We start from the raw sequence: 27,330 nt of genomic DNA on the forward strand, positions 1-27,330 counted from the left end.
TATTTACTTTTTATTTTGTTGTTTGGGATTTTTGTCTCACATACATTAAATTGTTGTCAGAGCCATGTCCTGAATTCCCCCCCACACCTCCCCACATTGTTTTGTTGCAAGGGTTTTATACTTTCAGTTTTTAAGTTTTGATTCATTTGAGGTATGTTTTTAGACATGGTGTGAAGTAATGGTCTGCAAATGGGTATTCAGTTTTCTTAGCACCATTTGTTGAAAAGAATCCCCTTTACCTGTTGAATAGACTTGGTATTCTTGTCAATAATCAGTTGACCATATGTGAGGATTTATTTCTGGGATTTCTGTTCTATTTCATTGCTCTATATATGTCCTTATGTAAGCACCATATCCTCTTAATTTTTGTAGGAACACTTGAAGTCAGGAAGTGTAAGTCCTTCAAGTTTGTTCTTTTTCAAGCATAATTTGACTATTTGGGGCCTCTTGCAATTCCATATCAATTTGAAGATCGTCTTTGACATTTAAGCAAAAACTTTGGAGAGTATTGGCATCTTAACAATGTTAAAACTTCCAATTCATGAGCATGGAAAGTATCTTTCCATTTATTTATTTTCTATTTATTTAGTATTTTCACCAAAGATATATATATTTTTTAATTTGGAAGTCACACATGTTTTTTCTTTATTTTTGTTAAATGCTGTTTTGTTCTCATAATGTCTTTCTTTAATCCATTCTTTATAGTATAATCTTTGTATTTAATAATTCCTTATTATTAAAAATACATTATTATTTATTTTATCTCAATTTATAAGTATAATTAATTTATGCAACTGATATGCTTTTTTCAAATCCATATTAATCAATTCCCACAATATTTGACTGATTTATTTTATATTTGCCATCTTGAAATACAACACAATACATGTGTCAACTTAAAAAATACTCACAACCTAAAAGTTGAGAGTTATATTTTATTTTGTTGGAATTTTTAGTACTTCAAGCCCAGAAAAAAGCATCTCAAGTAACCCTATGGGAACTGCTCCAAGCAGGTGAGGGAAGCATCCAGATTAAAGAGAAGTTTTGCAACAAAGGCAAGGAATCTGAATTTTTAAAGATTATTTTTAATTAAAGAAAAGCAAATATTCCAAGTTAAGGAATCTAGCACTTTTCTATGTATGGGAAGATTCAAAACTCTGGGTTCACTGATACCATTCCTTTCATAGGCTTCTCAGCTGTCTGGGGCTAGTATCCTGCATGTTTCACATCCTGAATTCTTGAATGCTCAACAAAGGGAGTGGCTGCAGTGTTGTGGCTGCCAGATTGTGTAGGTATTCTTCTTTCCAAGTGATCTTAGGGCTCAAGAATTCACACTTGAAGGGCGAGATTCTCTGAAGGCCGTGACATCTTTGTTTACTGATATAGCAGGAAATACTCCACTTCTCGGGGCTTCCCTGGTGGCTCAGATGGTAAAGAATCCGCCTGAAACGTGGAACACTTGGGTTCGATCCCTGGGTTGGGAAGATCCCCTGGAGAAAGGAATGGCAACCCACTTCAGTATTCTTGCCTAGAGAATCTTGCCTAGAGAATCTCCACGGATAGCCTGGCAGGGGCACAAAGAGTCAGAAACAATTGAGAGACTAAGCACAGCACACAGCACTCCATTTCTTACATGCTATATTGCTGTATCCCTTGGACTGCACAGAGATCCAAACAGTCCATCCTAAAGGAAATCAGTCCTGAATATGCACTGGAAGGACTGATATTGAAGCTGAAACTCCAATATTTTGGCCACCTAAGTGAAGAACTGACTCATTTGAAAAGACCCTGATTCTGGGAAAGACTGAAGGAAGGAGGAGAAGGAGACGACAGAAGATGAGATGGTTGGTTGGCATCACCAACTCAGTGGACATGAATTTGAACAAACTCCAGGAGTAGGTGATGAACAGGGAGGCTTGGCGTGTTGCAGTTCATGAAGTTGCAAAGAGTCAGGCAGGAATGAGCAAATGAACTGAGCTGATATTGCTATATGTTCAGTTTCATTTCTGGACACTGAAACAGTTTTGATCTACTTGCACATTCTGGGTGAACACTGTATTGTATGAATCTTTTTGGTTTAACAGTAAGTTTTCATTTCTGATAAAATAATCCACATTATTCTTAATTATTATTCCCTCTTCTGGTTTTTTGTTTATTTGTTTGTTTGTCCTTCAGATTACTTTTGCAGTAAATTGTTACCTTAGGATTTCTGATACTGTTATAAATGAGATTTTGTTAAATTTTTAAATTAATTTTTGGAGCAATAACATCTTTTATTATAGCGTTTCTCTTTGCTTAGGAACAATGTAAGTTTCTTCATTAACTAGTGTTCTCTTTTCCTTAGTTTATATATATATATACACACTGGCTTCTCACAATTTAGTTGCACTGCATAATTTTATTATTTTTTTCTTCTGCAGTTGATTTGTGTCTTGATTTGAAAATTGGATATTTAAGATATTATAAAAACATATTTAAGAAATTATAAAATGGATAAGACTGCCAGAGTTTGTTGTTATAGCTATTTGCATGTTTAGTCACTTTTCTGAACCCTATTTTTTTTTTTTTTTTGGACTGTATTCTATCTCTATTTCATGTAGTATGCTGCCACTGAAATCTCTGTTTTGTTAGCTTACTTATCAACAAAAGATTGTTCACAATATTTCCCTTAACCATTTAAAATCATTAAATTCCATCTTTTGTTGAGAGGTACTGTGTGTGTGAGGAGGCACATCTTCAACATTCTGGATGCTGACAGTTCTTCTTTAACATTCACTTCTCACTTGTGCATGTACACAAAATCAGTAAGAAAGTCAGACAAGAGTGTAAGATTGAGCATGTCAGTTCCCTTTTCAACATGCCCATAGGCCTGCAAAACTGCATGACTTACTAGAAACCTCAGATACATTAGAAGATTTTTGAAGCCTTCCATAGACATGTAATTGCTCAGGGATTTCTTTCAGTTATTTGACCAGGATTCCAAAATTTTCCTAACTAATATCATAGACTCCATGGACTGTAGTCCACCAGGCTCCTCCGTCCAAGGGATTCTCCAGGCAAGAATACTGGAGTGGGTTACCATTTCCTTCTCCAGGGTAATTGAACTCAGGTCTCCTGCATTAGAGGCAGGTGCTTTAACCTCTTAGCCACCAGGGAAGGTTAATATCATAAACTCAGAAATTTGCAGTGCTAGTAACTGCCTGTAACTGGTTCAGTTCAGTTCAGTTCAGTTGCTCAGTCGTGTCTGACTCTTTGCAACCCCATGAATCACAGCATACCAGGCCTCCCTGTCCATCACCAACTCCTGGAGTTCACTCAGACTTGCATGCATCGAGTCAGTGATGCCATCCAGCCATCTCATCCTCTGTTGTCCCCTTCTCCTCCTGCCCCCAATCCCTCCCAGCATCACAGTCTTTTCCATTGAGTCAACTCTTCACATGAGGTGGCCAAAGTACTGGAGTTTCAGCTTCAAGAATACTAGAGTGGGTTGCCATCTCCTTCTCCAGGGGATCTTCCTGACCCAGGGATCGAACCCACATTGCCTGCATTGCAGGCAGATTCTTTACACTGAGCCACCTGAGAAGCCCATACACACCAAATACATACATGTATATATGCATTCAGCACGTGGTAAGCAATATACTAGAGGTGATAAACAAACTGATTTGGCAAGCAAAGTAAGTGTTTATATGGCAGCATCACAACTTTATCCACAAAAACTTAAGAGTGTGGTGATTCCAGCTGAGAAGTACTATTTATTTTTGGAACTTTTTTTCATTCAAGTTACTTAACAACAATGAAACAAAATATGTTTATTTCCATTTACTTATATATTTTAGTATTATTAACAACATTATTTTTATATCTATAGGGACATAACCAAGAAAGTTTAAAGACTAAAGTATTAGGTAGTTAGAATAGGAAAAAGGAGTCCAAAATGGTGGTGGTTAAAAGACAAAGAAGGGAAAAGTTCACAAAAATAGAACAAAGGAAGGTCCGAATGAGAACTTCAGGTAAAATAAACAGCCTTCCTGGCTAATTTACATGGGGTAGGCTCAGGAGGAGGAGAAAAAAAATTATATATATATATATAAAGAGGAGCCAAAATTGGGCCGAGGACTTCTCTTATCTACTGGTCTTTTATGTCAGCCCACACTTATTACACTCAAAGATATATTTTCCTTTACTTTCTAAATAAAACTGGGTTGTAACATGGAGCTGTGACACTGGTCCGTCCAAGGAAATTACACAGGGCTGTAACACTGGTCTGTCTGTCACTTAAATTTTTTGCTATGATGAGGCAGAACCAAGGACATTACAGACAGCCACCAATATTTTTTATAACAGAGAATAGGAGAGGGAGGCCAAGACCAAGGAAAGAGAGAAAGGAAAGAGATAAGGCATACCCAGATGCTGGCCACCCTCCAGGGAAGCCCTATGGCAAACCCTGAGTCCTTGAAGGACAAGGCATGAGACAAATGCCTAATCTGTAGACAGGCAGGACATTTGGCCAAAGAGTGTCCAAACCATGACAAGTCTTCTAAAACAGCTTGCTACAAATGCCATCAATTAGGACATTAGGCAGCACTCTGCCCTTGGGACTCAAGAGCCTTAAGGTCAAGTGCCAAGCCTTCCTTCATGGTGGCTAAACAGCACTGAAGCAGCCCGCTACTGCCAGCCCTCCTGTCACAGATAACCATCACAGGGCTGGATCCAAGGGTGCAACTGGATGTGTCAGGTAGGTCCAAGAATTTTTTGGTTGACACAAGGGCTACCTACTCTGTTCTGACCTCCTAATCCTAAGCTTTCTCCTCCCAAACCTGTACCAATTTGGGTGCTACATGAAAAGCAATTACTAAAAGATTCACCGAGCACTTCTTTGTTGCTGGGATGGACAAATATTTTCCCACCTTTTTCTGGTGGTCCCTGAGTATCCTACTGCCTTATTAGGAAAATATATACTCACTAAACTGGGGACCACCCTTGTGATGGGAAGCTTTTTAGCTCCTAGAGTCCTATAGCTTCTGCTTACTACAGAGGAGCCCATTACACCCTCTCCAATAGGGAGGGGTAAAAAACTACGGGAGGACAAAATTAACTCCCAGGTGTGGGACCAGGGGACTCCTGGATGAGCTCACCAAGCTGAAACAGTCACCATTGTCTTCCAAGATCCCACTCGGTTTCCAAACCAGAAAGGATATCCCCTCAGAAGAGAAGCTTGGGAAGGACTATAGCTTCTAATAAATAAATTATTTGCCTGTGGGCTATTGGTCCCCACCAATTCACCATGTAACACCCGATCCACCCTGTAAAGAAATGAAGCTGTAGTCCCCCACCATCCCACAGAACCCAATCCCTATGTAATCTTGGGAGAAATCCTCCCCCACCCAGTGCCAAGTGGGTTAGTCTTGGATCTCAAACATGCATTCTTTTGCATATCACTGGCTAAAGAATCACAATATCTTTTTGCCTTTGAGTGGTAGGCTCCAGGAGAAAGACACCAACAGATGACTTGGACAGTATTACCTTAGGGGTTCAGAGATAGCCATTGTTTGGGCAGGCTATTAGCTGGGATCTCCTAAATCTGGACTCATACCTAATGGGAAAATATTAAAATATGTAGGTGACCTACTAATCTGCTCTCCAGATGAGAAAAATGCCCAACAACATGCAATTCAGGTTCTAAACTTTTTGGCAGATAGGGGATATAAAGTCTCCTGTGCTAAGGCACAGATGGTTGAGACAAAGTTCACTTACCTGGGAGTTTGGATTACACGTGCATCCAGGAGGCTGTCCTCTGATTGAGTGCAAGGAACCCTCCAGTTGCCCTCCCCCAGGACATAAAAACAACTGCAAGCTTCCCAGGGGTTAACTGGGTATTGTAGAATCTGGATACCAAACTATGGTCTAATTGCCCTTATATGAAAGCTTGAAAGGATGCGACTATTCAGTCCCACTGATGTGGGGAACTCCTCAAAAGAAGGTGGAGGTTAAACTCAAACAAGCTTTACTCAAGCACCTGCCTTGAGGTTGCCAGAGCCAGAAAAAGCATTCCAACTTTACGTCCACGAAAAAGAAGAAATAGTCTTGGGTGTGTTAACTCAAAGGTTGGGACCTGAGCCTCAGCCTGTAGCTTACTTATCCAAGAGACTCGACCCAACCACCTGAGGCTGGCCTCCCAGCCTTCAAAACCTTGCAGCTATTGCAATCTTGATAGAAGATGCTTTAAAGCTCTCTGTGCTGGGAAAAATAACTATTTTTACCAGCCACCAAGTGAAACAACTCTTAAATGGGAGAGGACATTTATGGATGTTTGATCAAAGAATCCTCACATATGAAATAGTGCTGATGGAAAATCCAGGCCTGACTATATTTCTTTGTGAGGTTTTGACCCAGCCACCCTGCTGCCTACACTTGAGGGCTCTCACCCCTTTCACTCTTGCCTAGAAACCTTGGACAATTGGACAAAACCTTAAGAGGGATTGTCAGAATATCCTCTAACCAATCCTGAGGAAATCTGGTACACTGAGGGAAGCAGCTTTGTCTTGGATGGAGAAATAAGATCTGGATATGCAGTAGTCTCCAATTTTGAGATCATGCAGGCTAAACCTTTGCCACCAGGTACTTCAGCCCAATTAGCTGAGCTCATAGCCCTGACTCGAGCTGTAGAGCTGGGAAAAGGAAAAAGAATAGCTATTTACACTGACTCCAACTATGCCTTTCTGGTGCTACTTGCACATGCTGCTATTTGGAAAGAAATTGACCACTTGACCCCCTGAGAGTCCCCATTCAAATATGGTGATCAAATCCTTAGGCTTTGGGGGCAGTACACCTGCCCATCAACGTTTCAGTCTCTCACTGTTGCTGCTACTGCTAAGTCAATTCAGTTGTGTCTGACTCTGTGCAACCCCGCAGATGCCAGCCCACCAGGCTCCCCTGTCCCTGGGATTCTCCAGGCAAGAACACTGGAGTAGGTTGCCATTTCCTTCTCCAATGCATGCAAGTGAAAAATGAAAATGAAGTCGCTCAGTCATGTCCAACCCTCAGCGACCCCATGGACTGCAGCCTTCCAGGCTCTTCCATCCATGGGATTTTCCAGGCAAGAGTACTGGAGTGAAGTGCCATTGCCTTCTCTGCTTCCACTGTAAAGGACACCAAAAAAGGAGCATGGAAGTGGCACAAGGGAACAAGCAGCTGATAAGGCAGCAAAGAGAGCAGCATTACAGAACAAAGACCTAATAGGGGTTGCCACCTTAGTTCCACAGGCTAATTTTCCAGAAATTCTTGCATATACTGAAAGTGAGACTATTAAAGCTAAGAGTGAAGGCTTTCAAGAGATCATATGGGGTGGTTCCAAAAGGAGAGACTCCTTTTTCTGCCTGGGAACCTACAATAGAAGTTGATTAGCTCCTTACATTTAACCACTCATTTAGGGGAGAAAGCCCTCCAAAGATTACTAGAAAGGTGCTTCAGAGGAACAGGCCTCCAAACAACTATAAGGCAAGTGGTTTTCTCTTGTCCCACATGCCAATTAAACAACCCCCAGGGAGTTCAAAGACCCCAGCTGGCTCAGACCATCCAATTACGTGGGATCTACCCAGGAGAGGAATGGAAGATGGATTTCATCCAGATGCTAGTTTCTCAAGAGTATAAATAGTTATTAGTCATGATAGATACATGCACAGGATGGACTGAAGGCTTTCCCACATGGACTGAGAAGGTTGAGGAGGTGGTTAAAAAAACTGCTCCATGAAATCATTCCAAGATTTGGTCTGCCCAGGTCATTACAAAGTGACAATGGGACATCATTTACTTATAAGGTCACCGAAGGGGTCTCTAAAGCATTGGGCACTAATATTATCTCCATTGTGCCCTGAGGCATCAGTCTTGAGGAAAAGTAGAAAGAGCCAACCAATTCTTAAAATCAACAATAAAAAAGATAATCCAGGAAACCTTCCTGGGATAGAAGGAGGCTTTACCAATAGCTGTCCTCCACACCTGTATTGCACCTAAGGAACAGGTTGGTCTTAGTCCTTATGAGATGCTATGTGGGAGACCTTTTGTTTATGTCAATGACCTCTTCTTAGATTCAGAGGCTTAGACCCTCTGGTCTTATACCATGGCCATTGGGCAATTCCAACAAGATGTACACTTGTGGAGTATCAACCAGGACCCAAAATATTCTAAAAAGCAACCATTATATGTTCCAGGGACTCAAGTCCTAATTAAAGTCTGGAAAGATGGGTCCCCAAAGGCTCAATTCCAGCCCACAGGGAAGTACCCTTAAACTGTAATACTTTCTACCATCACAGCAGTCAAGGTTCTATGACACGAATCCTGGATTCACTACTCATGAGTCAAGCCATGGAAGAAAACAGAAGAGGATACTCAGTCCACCTGTGAGCCCCTGGGAGGTCTCAGATACCTATTCAGAACTACAAATGAGTGCCATTCTAATGAACACACCCAAAATTTAGTTTCTGGGGATAATATTTCTCAGGATAGCTCTAAAGAGCCAACATAGCTTGGCAGGGGTTGTACTCCAAAACAAACAGGAGATAGATCTCCTGACCCCTGAATAAGGAGGGACTTGAGCCATCTTGAATGAGATGTGTTGTTTCTGGGTTAATACCTCCAGCTAAATTAAAGAAAATCTCACAGTTCTCAGGAAAAACATTCAGATCTTATAAGATCTCAAAGAATGAGCTGGAGAGTTCTTGGTGTGGCTACAGTCTTTCTTTGGGGGATCCTTCTGCTGGCGAAGGAGAATGTGGAGTTGGCTAATGCCCCTACTAATCCTTGTTATCACCATATTGATGCTGCTTATGATTGTTCCATGTATTATCAATTGTCTAACCCTTTTTTTCTCTGCCCAGGTCAACAAGCTACAACATGTACTGCCAGTTCAACAAAGATATATAAAACTACAGGTGACCATAGAAAATATCATTCACCCTTAGATGGACACTGCTATAAGGACTCAGAGTCTTAAGGCTAGCAAGAGGGGGTGGCCCAATGCCCCTTACTGTCCTAGTTCAGCAGAAAGTAGCCAGAGAGTTCTTGATGCCCCTATTCCCAAAGAATTGGGCCTCCCATCTCTTGAGGGGGAAATGTTAGGAATTTAGAATAGGAAAAAGGAGTCCAGAATGGCAGTGGTTAAAAGACAAAGAAGGGACAAACCTGTGAAAATAGAACAAAGGAAGGTCCGAGGACTGGAGTAAGAACTTCAGGTAAAACAAACAGTCCTCCTGGCTAGCCCAGTTTACATAGGACAGGCTCAGGGGGAGGAGAAAAAAACATAAAAAGAGCAACCAAAATCCATCTGGGGATTTCTCTTCTCTTCCTGTCTTTTGGGTCAGCCCGGCCTCATGCCTCGAGGATGTATTTTCTTTTGTTTTCTAAATAAAACTGAGCTATAACACGGAGCTGTAACACTGGTCCATCCGAGAAAATTACATGGGATTGTAACACTGGTCTAAGCATTGCTTCAAATTTTTATTGCAATGAGACAGAACCAAGGAAATTACAAAATCCCCTGACAAAAGGAAACACTAGCATCATAAGGCCAAGTGAACTGCTACTGTCATTAAAAGATGGACTTATCAATGGCCTGTAGGATAGGATAGCACCAAATAAAAATTTCCCACAGTTTCTATAAGGTGTTGGGGACTGCTCCCTGATATATGCTCAGGGAGGCCCAAAAGTGTAGACTACATCTCTTTGTCCTTCTGTAGAGGGGTAAAAGGGTTGAGAAAAAGTGGGGTCTTAGTTATGCAGTTTGGTTGCCTGGGAACAGAACCAAAACCTTTAGTGCTTGTCACTGAAGATTGTTGGGCATTTCCTGTGATACCCAAGTAACTCGACATAATGAGACCATAATCAAGATAAATAAGAATTAGTAAACTGAGGAAAGAGTCACAGTGACTTAAAAAAAAAGGGGGGGTGGAATTACTAAAGAGAATTTCAACAAAAACAGCAACAAGAAAAAGTAAACATCATTCTTGGGAAAAACTTTTATTTAGAGATTTAGAGTGCATTTGAAAAAATATACAGAAAAAATATACAGATATAAAAGTTATTTTTCAAACATTCACAACATGAGGCAAAGTAAAACACAAAGAATACAAACTGTTGTGACCTGAATTAGTATTCTAAAAGATTAATTGAAAGAAAAGAATCTTAAAACCTCACATATATGGAAAACCGGAGAGAACAGACTGGAGACTTGAATAACAGATATTGAGACACAGTAGGGTGGTTCAGGTGGTAAAGAATTTGCCTTCATTGCGGGAGACCTAGGTTTGATCCTTGAGTAGGGAAGATCCCCTGGGGAAGGAAATGGCTACCCTCTCTAGTATTCCCATCTGGAGAATCCTGTGGACAGAGAAGCCTGGCAGGCTACAGTCCATGTGGTCACAGAGTTGGACACAACTGTAGTGATTTAGCACACAAAGCACAGCATTTCTAAGAGAAGAAATTTCTTCTAAGAGAATAAATTTTTAAAGAATCTTTGTGGCTTCTCTTGTCATATTGTACCCATTCCAGGGAGGAGATTATATATGTATATGCATATGTATATATATGCATGATGGTGGTGGTTTAGTCTCTAAATCGTTTAGTGTCTAAATTATTTCAAACTCTTGTGACCCTGTAGACTGTAGCCCACCAGGCTCCTTTGATCATGGGATTTACTGTAAGAATACTGTAATAGGTTGCCATTTCCTTCTCCAGGGGAACTTCCCACCCAAGGATTGAACCTCCATCTCCTGCATTGACAGAAGGATTCTGTACTGCTGAGCCACCAGGGAAGGCCCATGTATACATAAATATATGTATATGTACACATATATGTATAATATATACATGAAAGTTTCTGATGAAATTTTTAAATCACTAGGATATATATTAAATTTACAAACTAGAGTTATAAATACTTATTGCATGAAAAAAACAGTAACAAAGGCATCACTCTAGAATTTTATAATCATATTTCCACAAAACAGAAAATACATGAAGTTTGTACCTTAAATGGCAAAAATAATTGCTCAACTATTAGAACTGAATGAAAACAATTTAACTAGAAGACTCAAAGTTTTTTAAAAAAAGGAATAGAAAAAAACAAAATAATTAATTTCACAATAAATAGAATGTCATAAAATGATAAATAATAATAATGATAAATAATATCTTATAAATGAGAATTTATAAGAGATTAATATTTTTACTGGAGCAGAGGATGTATATTAAAAGGAAAATTGAATATTGGTCTAAACATAGCAGGAAAACATAAAGCATAACCTTATAGAAAGAAAAATAGAAAATAGAGATTTTCAGAAAATTATAACTCTTAGGTGAAGGAAAAGGTATAGGAAATGAAGCTGTTTGACTGAAAGCCCCAATATATGTAGTGTAGATACATTACCAAGGAAATGACAATTTGTATAAATCAGTTAAAGAGAAGACATCAAACACTAGGAGAATTAAAAAATCATAATATAACTACCAAACTTTAAGACAAAGACACAGAACAGAGAGAGAAATACAGAAAAGCAAGGAAAACTCAGTGAAAGTAAGACAAAGACAGGGTGGGAGGAGGGAAGGTAAATCAACAATCAAACGTAGAAAATTGTGCATTTAAAGCACAGAAGCATAAAACATATCAGTTAAAACATGAAAATATGAAATTATTTTATCAAAAGAAAAGTATTGTCAGGCTCATCGAGAACAAATGCAAGCATTTATTTTTAAGACAATGAAACTAAATGTTTAATAAAATGGGAAGACTTAAGACTTATAAAGAAAATGAACTCTCCTCCACCCTCCCCAGTCAGTTCAGTTAAGTCACTCAGTCATATCCGACTTTTTGCAACCCCATGAATTGCAGCAAGCCAGGCCTCCCTATTCATCACCATCTCCCGGAGTTCACTCAGACTCAGGTCCATCAAGTCCATGATGCCATCCAGCCATCTCATCCTCGGCTGTCCCCTTCTCCTCCTGCCCCCAATCCCTCCTAGCATCAGAGTCTTTTCAATGAGTCAACTTTTCTCATGAGGTAGCCAAAGTACTGGAGCTTCAGCTTTAGCATCATTCCTTCCAAAGAAATCTCAGGGTTGATCTCCTTCAGAATGGACTGGTTGGATCTCCTTGCAGTCCAAGGAACTCTCAATAGTCTTCTCCAACATCACAGTTCAAAAGCATAAATTCATCAGTGCTCAGCCTTCTTCACAGTCCAACTCTCACATCCATACATGACCACAGGAAAAACCATAGCCTTGACTAGATGGACCTTAGTCGGCAAAGTAATGTCTCTGCTTTTGAATATACGATCTAGATTGGTCATAACTTTTCTTCCAAGGAGTAAGCATCTTTTAATTTCATGGCTGCAGTCACCGTCTGCAGTGATTTTGGAGCCCCAAAAAATAAAGTCTGACACTATTTCCACTGTTTCTCCATTTATTTCCCATAAAGTGATGGGACCAGATGTCATGATCTTCGTTTTATGAATGTTGAGCTTTAAGCCAATTTTTTCGCTCCTCTTTCAGTTTCATCAAGAGGCTTTTTAGCTCCTCTTCACTTTCTCCATAGGGGTGGTGTCAACTGCATATCTGAGGTTATTGATATTTCTCCCAGCAATCTTGATTCCAGCTTGTGTTTCTTCCAGTCCAGCGTTTCTCATGATGTACTCTGCATAGAGGTTAAATAAGCAGGGTGACAATATACACCCTTGATGTACTCCTTTTCCTATTTGGAACCAGTCTGTTGTTCCATGTTCTAACTATTGCTTCCTGACCTGCATACAGATTTCTCAAGATGCAGGTTAGGTGGTCTGGTATTCCCATCTCTTTCAGAATTTTCCACAGTTTCTTGTGATCCACACAGTCAAAGGCTTTGGCATTGTCAATAAAACAGAAATAGATGTTTTTCTGGAATTCTCTTGCTTTTTCCATGATCCAGCGGATGTTGGCAATTTGATCTCTGTTTCCTCTGCCTTTTCTAAAACCAGCTTGAACATCAGGGAGTTCACGGTTCACGTATTGCTGAAGCCTGGCTTGGAGAATTTTGAGCATTACTTTACTAGCATGTGAGATGAGTGCAATTGAGCGGTAGTTTGAGCATTCTTTGGAATTGCCTTTCTTTGGAATTGGAATGAAAACTGACCTTTTCCAGTTCTGTGGCCACTGCTGAGTTTTCCAAATTTGCTGGCATATTGAGTGCAGCACTTTCACAGCATCATCTTTCAGGACTTGAAGCAGCTCAACTGGAATTCCATCACCTCCACTAGCTTTGTTCATAGTGATGCTTTCTAAGGCCCACTTGACTTCACATTCCAAGATATCTGACTCTAGATTAGTGATCACATCATCATGATTTTCTGGGTCGTGAAGATCTTTTTTGTACAGTTCTTCCTTGTATTCTTTCCACCTCTTCTTAATATCTTTTGCTTCTGTTAGGTCCATACTGTTTCTGTCCTTTATTGAGACTGTCTTTGCATGAAATGTTCCCTTGGTATCTCTAATTTTCTTGAAGAGATCTCTAGTCTTTTCCATTGTGCTGTTTTCCTCTATTTCTTTGCATTGATCGCTGAAGAAAGCTTTCTTATCTCTTCTTGCTATTCTTTGGAACTCTGCATTCAGATGCTTATATCTTTCCTCTTCTCCTTTGCTTTTCACCTCTCTTCTTTTCACAGCTATTTGTAAGGCCTGCCCAGACAGCCATTTTGCTTTTTTGCATTTCTTTTACATGAGGATGGTCTTGATCCCTCTCTCCTGACAGATTGTGGTCCACTAGAAAAGGGAAGGGCAAGCCACTTCAGTATTCTTGCCTTGAGAACCCCATGAATAGTATGAAAAGGCAAAATGATAGGATACCAAAAGAGGAACTCCCCAGGTCATTAGGTGCCCAATATGCTACTGGAGATCAGTGGAGAAAGAACTCCAGAAAGAATGAAGGGATGGAGCCAAAGTAAAAACAATACCCAGTGGTGGATGTAACTGGTGATAGAAGCAAGATCCGATGCTGTAAAGAGCAATATTGCATAGGAACCTGGAATGTCAGGTCCATGAATCAAGGCAAATTGGAAGTGGTCAAACAAGAGATGGCAAGGGTGAACGTCAACATTCTAGGAATCAGCGAACTAAAATAGACTGGAATGGGTGAATTTAACTCAGAGCACCATTATATCTACTACTGCGGGCAGGAATCCCTCAGAAGAAATGGAGTAGCCATCATGGTCAACAAAAGAGTCCGAAATGCAGTACTTGGATGCAATCTCAAAAATGACAGAATGAACTCTGTTCATCTCCAAGGCAAACCATTCAATATCACAGTTATCCAAGTCTATGCCCCAACAAGTAATGCTGAAGAAGCTGAAGTTGAATGGCTTTATGAAGACCTACAAGACCTTTTAGAACTAACACCCCCAAAAGATGTCCTTTTCATTATAGGGGACTAGAATGCAAAAGTAGGAAGTCAAGAAACACCTGGAGTAACAGGCAAATTTGGCCTTGGAATGCAGAATGAATCAGAGCAAAGACTAATAGAGTTTGCCAAGAAAATGCACTGGTCATAGCAAACACCATCTTCCAACAACACAAGAGAAGACTCTACACATGGACATCACCAGATGGTCATCACCGAAATCAGATTGATTATATTGTTTGCAGCCAAAGTTGGAGAAGTTCTATACAGTCAACAAAAATAAGACCAGGAGCTGACTGTGGCTCAGATCATGAACTCCATATTGCCAAACTCAGACTTAAATTGAAGAAAGTAGGAAAAACTGCTAGACCATTCAGGTATGACCTAAATCAAATCCCTTATGATTATACAGTGGAAGTGAGAAATAGATTTAAGGGCCTAGATCTGATAGATAGAGTGCCTGATGAACTATGGAATGAGTTTTGTGACATTGTACCCTCTCCAGTAAATATATTAAAAAAAAATTAGTATCAAAAACAGAAGGGTTAGAAATTTAGGTAAAATTTTTAAATGGTACAATAAAAGATTTTCTCAAAAGGATGATGTTACAAAATACTCAAATTAATGCACATTAATTCAAACTCATGTAGTCAGGCAAAAGGCCTCAGGAAAGCTGAAAAAATGAAAAGGTAAAATAATGACCTGTCATAGAAATAGAAACATTGATATTTTTACAATAGAAATCACCAAAAGGCAGAGAAATAAGTAAACAAAGGGGATTTTTTTGTTTGTTTTTAAAAGAAATAACTGTTAAAACATGAAAAGCCAAAACTCTCTGGGCACACAGATTAGTATAATACACATTAGTGTAATTTAAGGATAATCACAAGGGAAAGAATGATAAAAGAAACCAAAATATTTTAACATTGTAATAACTAGAGTAAAATTGGCATGTCTCCCCATAAGTAAATGGATACAATGCACATTCTTATATTGTAAACTTAAAAATGGATAAGATGATAAAAAGACTCCTCAAAAAAGTCACTATTATACATGAAAATAAAAGACAGTTTTCTTTTTTTTTTAAAGAAATAACATTAAAAAAAATAATCTTGACTGCAAAAACAAACAATAGTTTTTGGACTCAGAATAGTAAAGCAAAATTTTATTTCCTGAAAAGTGGTCTACGAGAATAACTCCATTCAGTAGAAAAACAACTCAGAAGGATATGTAAACATAAATGGTATGTAAAGTAAGTAATGAACTTAGGAAAGCATTGTGTTTGCAAAGTTGCATAAACAACACAAGAATATGTTTATAACAATCTTAAACTAAATCTCTAGATCTAGATACACACAAGACATGAAGTAGGGGAGGTGACATATAACTAAGACACTTCCTCTGAGGAGGAAGACATAAGTATTGCTACATTTAGAATTTGACAAAGAAAAATGGATGCAGATAGGGTTAATTAGTAGATTCAAAATAAAATTATGATGTTAATGTGAAGATAATTCTGTATATTCAATGGAAAGTAGAAAAAGAAATAAAGAATGAGAGTAGATGATAAATAATCTAGCAATAATTATTCACAACACACACACACACACACACACACGGATTCAAAAAGAGAAGACAAAAGAAGGAATAATGAAATATCAGGAGGATATGACCTGTTTCTTGCTCCACATGTAAAGAGTTTGGAAAGCACTGCTCCATTCTGACAAAAAAGTTTAACAGACTAAAAAGTCAACAATTCTTTCTGGAACTATAAAGAAGGGATGAAATAGCGCAATCACTACTCCTGAGATTGGAGAGGGAAGTGATTACAGGAAATCACAGCTTATTGGAGCAGACTCAACAGCAGAAAACTGCCAAAGAACTTATGTCAAGGTAAGAAAACCTAGCTGTAATTGACACTCTGTTGAGACTGAGACTGAGGTGTGGATCATTCTATGAGTTAAAACCTCCACAGGGCCCCAGTCACTCGGGGGACTCTGCCACTTTGTGAGATTTACCACAGGCTCAACAAGGTTCCTACAATAAATATTATAGATAAATTGCTTGGGGTACCTAGCAGAGGAAAATCATACTGTCTCCTATCAGGCCAAAATGGAATTAAACTAGATATCAATAACAAAAAGATAACTAGAAAATCTTGCAACAAGTAGAGGCAAACAACAAAATTTAAATAATATATGGATCAATTAAGACATCTCAAGAGAAATTTTAAATGGTTTTGAACTAAATTAAAATGTGAACAATTTATCAAAATTTGTGAGATGCAGTGAAAATAATGCTTAGAAGGAAATTTATAGCTTTAAATACATATATTAGAAAAGAAGAAAGATCTAAAATCAGTCACCAAAACTTCTACTTTTGGCAACTAAAAAAAAAAAGAAAGAAAGTAAGTAGAACAGAGTAAGTAATAAAAATGAAAGCAAGAATAAATGAAAATAAAATAGGAAATCAATAGAGAAAATCAACAAAACCAAAAGGTGTTTCTTTGTAGAGATTAATAAAATCAATAAACTTCTGTCCAGACTAAGGAGAGAGAGAAAATGAGAACAGAAGTTACTAACATCAGAAATAAAATATTACATCACTACAGTTCCCATGTAAATTAAAATAACAATAAAAAAGTGCTGGGGTCCAGCCCTGGTGGATACAGGGTAATTTGAGGCAGGGATGGAGTTGGCGTCTAGAGGAAAATTGTTTAATTAAAGATATAGAGAGAGATTAGAAAAGAATAGTGTAGTAGGAAAATTAGTGGAGAAAAGAGGCTGAATAACTTGGTTTACTCAGAGAACCAATAAAACCGCGAGACAAGGCGTTTGCACTGTCTACGTAGGCCACCAGCACCCACTTGAATAGCGGAGGGTGCCCTGCCTTGGGCTCCCTCTCGCATGGGTCTTAGGAGCCAGGGCAAATAAGTAGACATAGTGAGCCTCCGCGCTCCAGATGGGAATTCAGCCAGAAAACAAGAAAAGACGACACGGGGGAAACCAGCCTTTTCAGGAACTGTTCCCGTTTCTTTATTTTCCAGGTCCGCTTTTATACTTTGAGTTATACATAGTGATAAACAGAAAATACAGTTATGCAGGGTCAGCAGTCCTGACACTTATTGAAACCATGCTTTCTTTCTGCATTCCTTCCAATATACAAAGTTTTCTGGTGATTTACATCAGCTTCTGGCCAAGAGGCCTGATAACATTTTATAACCCTTTCTGATGATGATTAGTCAACCAGAAAACTTATTTTCTCCAAAGGTGATTTTTCTTAAGTCAGGGACCACCCTCCGAAGGCACCAGATAAAGTTGTATTAATACAGGGCAAAGGTGCAGTGGGCTATAATCAAGAAAATAATTTACTTAGCCTAAGGTCTAATGTGATTAATATCAATGTTAATACTTATTTCTCCTATATGCTAGGTATATCAATTAGTGTGTATAAGGGGCAAGGGATATGGAGGCTTAGCAGCATATATTGGCTCAACACAGAAACCCTCTACTGGTATAAATTCTAACTAACCCACTAATACTATACTAATAATTTTCTAACTTCTCAAAAGAATCTGCTTTTAGAAAGTTTAGAGCATCTCATGCCTTTCATGGTTGGGAGGCTGTGAACAATCACATGTGGCCGGACGAACTTGTCAGGCAGGTTAGAGAGCCGTCAGAGGAGCCTGTGGACTGAAACACTCTTGTTATGCCCAGGAGATTTATTAACTGGAGCTCTAAGTTATCTCCTTTCCAGAGAGAGGTGGTGGGGGATAGCCCCTGGTAATGTCAGCAGTGTAGGTGAAAGCATAATGCAGTAAGGTAGGCAAACTCTGGTTTTGGGGATAAATGCTCGAGGATGTCCAGGGGGACTCCTGAAGCTTGATCCCGCCTTTGTGTATGTCAAGCCTCCTTTCTCATGACATTTGCCATGGGTGGGATTCCTCACGCTGGCTCCCGGCAAAAAAGTACTATAAACAAGTCTATGTTTATAAATTAGAAAACCTAAGATGAAGCAGACAGACTTCTTGAACAACATGTTCTGCCATAATTTATACAAGAAGGAATAGACAATCTGATAGATCTATATCTATTAAAGAAATTGAATCAACAATTATTGCTTGAAAACAGAAAGCTCCAGGTCCAGGTGGGTCCAATGGTGAATCTACCAACCATTTAAGGAAGAATTTATACCAATTCTCTATAATTTCTTTCTGAGGATCGTTCTGAGGGAATCAGCCCAGTTCAGTTCAGTTGCTCAGTTGTGTCCTACTCTTTGCAACCTCATGGACAGCAGTGCACCAGGCTTACCTGTCCATCACCAACTCTCAGAGCTTACTCAAACTCATGTCCATTGAGTCAGTAATGCCATCCAACCATCTCATTCTCTGTCCTCCCCTTCTCCTCTTGCCTTCAATCTCTCCAAGCATCAGGTTCTTTTCAAATGAGTCAGTACTTCACATCAGGTGTCCAAAGTATCAGAGTTTCAGCTTCAGCATCAGTCCTTCTAATGTATACTCAGGACTGATTTCCTTTAGGATGGACTGGTTAGCTCTCCTTGCTGTCCAAGGGACAGACTCTCAAGAGTCTTCTCAACACCACAGTTCAAAAGCATCAATTCTTTGGTGCTCAGCTTTCTTTACAGTCAATTCGCACATCCACACATGACTACCAGAAAAAACAAAGCTTTGACTAAATGGACCTTAGTCGGCAAAGTAATGTCTCTGCTTTTTAATATGCTATCTAGATTGGTCATAACTTTTCTTCCAAGGAGGAAATGTCTTTTAATTTCATGGCTGCAGTCACCGTCTGCAGTAAATTTTGGAGCCCAACAAAATAAAGTCTGTCACTCTTTCCATTGTTACCCCATCTATTTGCCATGAAGTGATGGGACCAGATGCCATGATCTTATTTTTCTGAATGTTGAGTTTTAAGCCAACGTTTTTACTCTCCTCTTTCACTTTCATCAAGAGGCTTTCTGAGGGAAGAGCTCACATTAAAAAGTTTAAATTTGACAAAATCACACTTACAATTTAAGATACATACACTACTATCTAAATATCACAACATTTTTCAGTGTTCAGATATTAAGGAAAACCAAACACCACAGTCCAAAATAGTAAGAAGTATTATTCTCAAGAAGTTGAAAGAATATATTAGTCCTTAATTAACATAACTGAGAGTCTATAAAAAGGCATTTATTCTGCCTTCTGAGCCTCATATCACCAGCTCTGTTGTAAAGTCTCTCACTCGGAATTATTCTATGATCCTCAAAAGCTAGTTAAATATCCTTCAGCAAAATGTCAAAGCTGAGTGAATCTAAATTCTAGATTAAATGCAACCATTAGCCTTCATCAGTTACTAAAAAATAGAAAGTGTTACTGTCTGCTATCTACAAATAGTTATAGAACCTCTCTGAAGGATATTATTGTCAATAATTTAAGTGAGGTATATTAAGAATATTTGACATCATTTTTATCAGAAAAAAATATCACACAATGCAGGAAAAAGTGTGGGATTTAGTGGAAATAAATGAATATTGCTCTTCTGAGGTCTTCCACATATAGACACCTAAAATTCATATAAGGGACTCCCTCACATCTTCCTGATTTTCCTTCACATGCAAATATTTCAGTAAGTAAATAGTTGATTAGTTTGGCCTTTGTTCTATCTGTGTATCTCAATCAGAGTCCATGAAACAATCAATGTTTTAAAATTTAAAGCAGAAATTAATACAGTATCCATAGAAGCTATCTTTCATAATAAGTAAGAATTTTATATTGAGATAAGATGATCAAAGTGCATTGAGGACTGGAAATATATCCAAAGCACTGATGGGAAGGACAAGTGCACTTTCTGACTAATCAGCCTCACTGCCATGTTTACTGAGATTTATGGACCTGAAGATAGATCATCCTGATAAATTTTTCCTAGAAGTTTCTTGAGGTGTAGCAGTTATTCTCTGTTTTATAAGGAGCAATATGGGTGCTTTTCTAAAACCATTTTGCTTCATATCTACCCAAATAAGCAATATTTCCTTTATCCTCTTTTCTCTTACTCCACTCAGTGATCCTACTAGAATGTGAAATATAATACTGACATATTTTAGAACTTTTTAAGATCTGACTAGACCTTAGCTTTCTGGACCTTTATGTCACAAAGCTTTGCTAGTAACATATAGTTTTAATATTGTACATAAGATGCCAATTATTGAAATTATTCAATATTTAATTTTCAAGTATTTTATAAATTCATTTTCAAGATATCATGTGATGATACACTATTATACATAATATAACCTAACAAGTAAAAACCATTTACAGATGCCTTACATAGATCTTGCAAAGTATCAGTAAAATTATCAAAAAACAAAAGAGTGAATAAGCAATTCTTTATGAACAAGGATTAATTGAGTCTGCTACCATGTTCTGTGTTGTCTGCTCTAATCATTTTCACATTTGCTGAAATTTTCTTTCCTATTTCTGCCTCCTTCCCTCCTATTTACTGCTCTCCATAATGTTGATATAGTTATGTTTATATTCCATCTCCAAACCCCACTCCAGTACTCTTGCCCGGAGAATCCCATGGATGGAGGAGCCTGGTAGGCTGCAGTCCACTGGGGTCGCTAGGAGTTGGACATGACTGAGCAACTTAACTCTCACTTTTCACTTTCATGCATTGGAGAAGGAAATGGCAACCCACTCCAGTGTTCTTGCCTGAAGAATCCCAGGGACGGGGGAGCCTAGTGGGCTGCCATCTCTGGGGTCACACAGAGTCAGACATGACTGAAGTGACTTAGCAGGTAGCAAACTCCAACACTGGTGTTTCTCCCTCTAGGACTTTTCTTTTCTATGTATGTACAATATTAAGGAACAGCAACAATTTTTCCTGTTACTTCTTTATGACTTTCTGGTTTCCACACCATCACTAACTCTTGAGAGAGAGGCCTTATGATCTGTATCAGCAATGAAGCAAATAGAACTGCTAAATGCTAGATATTTTTACATGAGTATTGAATGATTGTTATCACTATATATTTCTTGTGAACATTCTAAGTTAAGATAACTCTAAGAGTCTAATATCATTGGAGTAGTGAGTGACTTCAATACTATCTGTTAGAAAAACATGCTCTTTCACTCTTAATTAAGAATGCAGGTAAACCAAAATGAGATTTCCCAAGGATTTATTATAAGTAAGCCTGTTACGACAGAGAATTTGTTGTGCTTTATTTTATCTCCCTGTAATATTAAAATAATGTCCTGTCACAAAGTCTCCGCTCTTAAACCGTTCATTACATTTAAACTATAGCTGAACTTTAATTGAACTGTTTCATCAAGCAAGGTAAATCTATGGCTTTTGTTAATTAGTGTTTGAATGATATATGGAGGAGTGAACCATAGAAAAAAATTATTGCTCACTCACTGTTTTCACTTTTAACTACAGTACCTTACCCTTATCTCCTAATTTATTGCTAAAACAATATATTGCTTAACTCCTAATGGATATCCTGAAGGTCAGTGAAGAGATAGAAATTGGATTCCAGTTTTTTTTTTTTTCCCCTCACTAAGAAAAATTATTAAAGTACCATACAGGAAACTTCTTATCATAATGTCAAAGATTAGAGCTGCATATTAACCTAAATATGGAAAACTCAATTGTCTACTGTCACTATAGGGGACAGTTGTAGTCCAAGGTCAAATTGAAAGAAATATATGAAACAGTGCCCACAAGTTTGAAAGTCACAATGAATAAATTGTAAGTCTGATGCCAAAACTTGACTTCTGTGCACCAGTGTTGAATCTTGGAGACAGTTTTTGGTGAAGTAGAAAAGAAGAGTCTTATTGTGTTGCCAGCAGATGTGGATACACTGGGTTTAGGCATTCAAAAAATGTGTGTTCCACATTAGGGCGGATTTGGTGAGGAGTTTTATAGCAATAGTTTAAGGGCTGAATTGTTGATAAGGATCAGGGTGTGTACAGAGCCTGCAATCCTTTAATTTGGCCTCAGATGATCTCATGATGAGCTTCTGTGTTCTTGTGCTGTTGCTCAGTCCTTAAGTCCTGCCTGACTGTTTGCAAATCCATGGACTGAAGCATACCAAGCTTCCCTGTCCTTCAGTTAAGTTCAGTTCAGTCACTCAGTCATGTCCATCTCTTTGCAACCCCATGAATCACAGCAAGCCAGGCCTTCCTGTCCATCACCAACTCCCAGAGTTTACTCAAACTCATGTCCATCGCGTCGGTGATGTCATCCAGCCATCTCATCCTCTATTGTCCTCTTCTTCATGTGCCCCCCAATCCCTCCCAGCATTAGAGTCTTTTCCAATGAATTAACTCTTTGCATGAGGTGGCCAAAGTATTGGCATTTCAGCTTTAGCATCAGTCCTTCCAATGAACATCCAGGACTGATCTCCTTTAGAATGGCCTGGTTGGATGTCCTTGCAATCCAGAGGACTCTCAAGAGTCTTCTCCAACACCACAGTTCAAAAGCATTAATTCTTCAGCCCTCAGCATTTTTTACAGTCCAACTTTCACGTCCATACATGACCACTGGAAAAACCATAGCCTTGACTAGACAGACCTTTGTTGGCAAAGTAATGTCTCTGCTTTTCACTATGCTATCTAGGTTGGTCATAACTTTCCTTCCAAGGAGTAATTGTCTTTTAATTTCATGGCTGCAGTCACCATCTGCAGGGATTTTCGAGCCCCCCCAAATAAAATCTGTCACTGTTTCCACTGTTTCCCCATCTATTTCCCGTGAAGTGATGGGACCAGATGCCATGATCTTCGTTTTCTGAATGTTGAGCTTTAAGCCAGTTTTTTCCACTCTCCTCTTTCACTTTCATCAAGAGGCTTTTTAGTTCCCCTTCACTTTCTGCCATAAGGGTGGTCATCTGCATATCTGAGGTTATTGATATTTCTCCATGCAATCTTGATTCCAGCTTGTGCTTCTTTCAGCCCAGCGTTTCTCATGATGTACTCTGCATAGAAGTTAAATAAGCAGGGTGACAATATACAGCCTTGATGTACTCCTTTGCCTATTTGGAACCAGTCTGTTGTCCCATGTTCAGTTCTAACTATTGCTTCCTGATCTGCAAATAGGTTTCTCAAGAGGCAGGTCAGGTGGCCTGGTATTCCCATCTCTTTCAGAATTTTCCACAGTTTATTGTGATCCACACAGTCAAAAGTTATGGCATAGTCAATAAAGCAGAAATAGATGTTTTTCTGGAACTCTCTTGTTTTTTTGATGATCCAGCAGATGTTGACAATTTGATCTCTGGTTCGTCTGCCTTTTGTAAAACCAGCTTGAACATCTAGAAGTTCATGGTTCACATACTGCTGAAGCCTGGCTTGGAGGATGTTGAGCATTACTTTAATATTGTGTGAGATGAGTGCAATTTTGTGGTAGTTTGACCATTCTTAGGTATTGACTTTCTTTGGGATTGGAATGAAAACTGACCTTTTCCAGTCTTGTGGCCACTACTGAGTTTTCCAAATTTGCTGGCATATTGGGTGCAGCACTTTCACAGCATCATCTTTCAGGATTTGAAAATAGCTCCACTAGAATTCCTTCACCTCCACTAGCTTTGTTCGTAGTGATCCACTAAGGCCCACTTGACTTCACATTCCTTCTTTCACTATTCTGTCCTTCATTATCTCCCAAAGTTTGCTCAAACTCATGTCCATTGAGTCAGTGATGCCATATAACCAACTCATCCTTTGTCACTCCTTTCTCTTTCTGCCCTCAGTCTTTACCAGCATCAGGGTATTTTCCAGTGAGTCAGCTCTTCACATCAAGAGGACATGGTATTGGAGCTTCTGATTGACCGTCAGTTCTTCCAATGAATATTCAGGATTGATTTCCTTTAGGATTGACTTGTTTCACCTTGCTCTCCATGGGGCTCTCAAGAGTCTTTAGTACCAAAATTCTAAAGCATCAATTCTTTGGTGCTCAACTTTCTCTATGATCCAACTTTCAAATCTGTACATGACTACTGGAAAAACCATGATTCTCTGGTGGCTCAGATGGTAAAAAATCTGCCTGCAAAGCAGGAAACCTGGGTTTGATACTGGGTTTGGAAGGTACTCTGGAGAAGGAAATGGCAATAGACTCCAGCATTCTTGACTGGAGATTCCATGGATGGGGAGCCTAGTGAGCCACAGTCCATGGCATCACAAAGAGTTGGACATGACTGAGCAACTAATACACACACAGGAAAACCATGACTGTGACTATATGGCTTCCCAGGTGGCTCATATGGTAAATAATCTGCTTGTAATGTGGGATACCTGGGTCTGATCCCCTGGGACAGGAAGATACCCTGGAGAAGGGAATGGCTACCCACTCCGGTATTCTTGTTGAAGCATTTCATGGAGAAAGGAGTCTAGTAGGATACGGTCCATGTGGTCACAAAGAGTCGGACGCAACCGAAAGATTAATGCTGACTTTTATATGGACCTAAGTTGGCAAAGTGACGTCTCCGCTTTTTAATAGCCTGCTTGAGTTTGTCATAGCTCTTCTTCCAAGGAGCAAATGTATTTTAATTTGGTGGCTGTAGTCACTGCAGTGATTTTGGAGCCCAAGAAAATAAAGTCTGTCTCTGTTTCCTTGTTTCCCCATATATTTGCCATGAAGTGATGGTACCAGGTGCCATGCTCTTAGTTTTTTGACTTAGTTTTAACCCAGCTTTTTGACTCTCAATTTTCATCTTCAAGAAGAGGCTTTTTAATTCCTCTTCAATTTCTGCAATTAAGGTGGGATCATCTGTATATCTGTAGTGATTGATATTTATCCTGGTAATCTTGATTCAAGCATGTGATTTATTCAGCCCAGCATTTCTCATGATGTACTCTGTATATAAGTAAATGAGCAGGGTGACAATATTACAGTCCTGGCATACTCCTTTCCCAATTTTGAATCAGTCCATTGCTCTATGTCTGGTTCTAACTGTTGTTTCTTGACCTGCATACAGGTTTCTCAGGAGGCAAGTAAGGTAGCCTGATATTCCCATCTCTTTCAGAATTTTCCAGTTTGTTGTGATCCATACAGTCAAAGGCTTTAGCATAGTCAATGAAGCAAAATAAATGTTTTTCCAGATTTCTCTTGCTTTTTCTATGATTCAGTGATGTTGGCAATCTGATCTCTGGCTCCTCTGCCTTTTCTAAATCCAGCTTGTACATCTGGAATTTCTTGGTTCATGTACTGCTGAAGTTTACCTTAAAGGATTTTGAGCATTTTCTTGATAGCACATAAAATGAGCCCAATTGTGTGGTAATTTGAACATTCTTTGGCAATGAAATGCAATGCCCTTATTTGGAGTTGGAATAAAAGCTGACATTTTCCAGGTCTGTGGCCACTGATGATTTTTCCAAATTTGCTGGCACATTGAGTGCAACACTTTAACAGCATTATCTTTTAGGATTTGAAATAGCTCAGTTGGAATTCCATCACCTCCACTAGCTTTGTTCATAGTAACTCTTCCTAAGCCCCACTTAACTTCACACTGCACGATGTTTGGCTGTAGGAAAGTGACCACACCATTGTGGCTCTTTGAGTCATTAAGATCTTTTTTGTATGATTATTCTATGTATTCTTAACACCTCTTCTTAATCTGTTCTGCTTCTGTTAGGTCCTTATCATTTCTGTCCTTCATTGCACCCATCTTTGCATGGCTCAGCCTCTTCATTCCTTATGGAACTATTCCTTTGCTCTTTCCCAGTAGCATATTGGACACCTACTAACTTGGGGGCTCATCTTTTAGTGCCATATATATATCATATATATATATATGATATATATATATATATCTTTTTTTTTTCTGCTTTTTAAATCATAGGGTTCTCAGAACATGAATGCTGAAGTGGTTTGCCATTCCTTTCTCCAGTGGACCACGTTTTGTCAGAACTCTCCATGGTGACCCATCAGTCTTGGGTAGCCCTGCATGACATGGCTTATAATTTCATTAAGTTATAAAAGGCTGTGATCCATGTGATCATTTTGGTTAGTTTTCTGTGACTGTGGTTTTCATTCTGCCTGCCCTCTGATGGATTAGGATAAGAGGTTTATACAAGCTTCTTGATGGGAGTGACTGGCTGTGAGGAAAACTTGCTCCAGTGGGCAGGACCATGCTCAGTAAATCTTTAGTCTAATTTTCTGCTGATGGATGGAGCTGTGCCCCATCCCAATAGTTTGCCCTGAGGTGGCTCAGTCCTGAAGTCTGCAGTCTCTGTGGTAAGGCTATAGGCTCTATGGTAGAGCCAATGGTGACCTCCTCCAAGAAGGCCTAAGCCAATACATTGTACCTCTCAGGACTCTGCTGCCAGTATTGCTGATCCTGCCACATGCCACTGTCAACCCATGTGATCTCATAAGAGACTGAGCCCGACTTGCCTATAAGTGTTTTGGAGTCTATTTTTCTAGAATTTTTCAAATTGTGATCTTCTCTGGAATGAAGAATGCTTCAGCAAGTAGTTAAAATCCCATTTGTTGGGGATTTTAGTTCTGCAGAAGAGTTCAAAGATACATTATGTGTATCCTTTGAGATAGGATCCTGCCTGAGGGCTACTGTATTCTAGTCTGCTTCTCCCCTGTCTCTGCATCCTCTCCCTTCTCTAGTTAGCAACTGTTTGAATCTACCCTTTGGAACTCAGGGAATGTCAGTGAGGCTCCAGTCCATTTAAGTCACTCAGTTGTGTCTGACTCTTTGCGACTCCAGGGACTGCAGCACGCCAGGCTTCCCTGTCCATCATCAACTCCCAGAGCCTTCTCAAACTCATGTCCATCACGTTGGTGATGCCATCCAACCATCTAATCCTCTGTTGTCCCCTTCTCCCACCTTCAAGGAGGCTCAATGAAACCTATTTCTTACAAACAAAAATAGAGGATTCAAAGTAGGTTTCATACCCAGGAGCCC

The sequence above is a fragment of the Oryx dammah genome, unplaced genomic scaffold (assembly GCF_014754425.2).
Source record: "Oryx dammah isolate SB20612 unplaced genomic scaffold, SCBI_Odam_1.1 HiC_scaffold_27, whole genome shotgun sequence".
In the NCBI taxonomy this organism is placed as follows: Eukaryota; Metazoa; Chordata; class Mammalia; order Artiodactyla; family Bovidae; genus Oryx; species Oryx dammah.